This window comes from Solanum tuberosum, unplaced genomic scaffold (assembly GCF_000226075.1).
Source record: "Solanum tuberosum cultivar DM 1-3 516 R44 unplaced genomic scaffold, SolTub_3.0 scf00063, whole genome shotgun sequence".
Classification (NCBI taxonomy): Eukaryota; Viridiplantae; Streptophyta; class Magnoliopsida; order Solanales; family Solanaceae; genus Solanum; species Solanum tuberosum.
This window is the reverse complement of record NW_006238988.1, coordinates 482702-483183: the sequence shown is the minus strand read 5'-3', so window position 1 is coordinate 483183 and position 482 is coordinate 482702. Positions and strand designations below refer to the sequence as shown.

The window sequence follows — 482 nt, the reverse complement described above, 5'->3', positions numbered from 1 at the left end:
AAAAAAAAAAAAAAAAAAAAACCTCAAAAATGTCATCTTTAACACTTTACACCTCTTGGGGGAGATCAAGAACAAAACTTTTTCAAGAAAGATTACATCTTGTTTGTTCTTGATCACTTTCTACTACTAAAAAAGTTGGAATCTTTAGCTAAAATATCAAAAGAAAACTTCTTTTTTCTGGGGTTTTGAGTAAATGAGCTCAACTAAAAATGGAAATTTTTGTAAGAAAAATTCAAGATCTTTTAACACCCTTCCAAGATCAAGACTTTGAACTAAATTTGAACCTAACACCAAAAAAAAGACTATTTTTGCATGTGGAAATTAACTTGTTTATGAACAAAAAAAAACAGAAAAAAGATTGTAACTCTACCTTTGAGAGGAAAGAAATGAGAAAAGAAAAAACGGAGAAAATGTTGAAATGAGTGAGAATGAAAGAAGCAAATGAAAGAGTTTTGCTTGTGAATGGTGAAGAAAGCTAAGCT

General features: G+C 28.8%; 1 protein-coding gene across 1 annotated transcript in view; it reads right to left on the bottom strand.

Moving 5' to 3' along the window:
- The window catches only part of SS16 (Sucrose synthase), a 6312-nt gene extending 5830 nt beyond the window's left edge, over positions 1-482 (bottom strand). The window contains exon 1 of the mRNA XM_006345182.2: positions 371-482. The gene's annotated coding sequence lies outside the window, so the exon portion shown is untranslated. The remainder of the gene's footprint in view (positions 1-370) is intronic.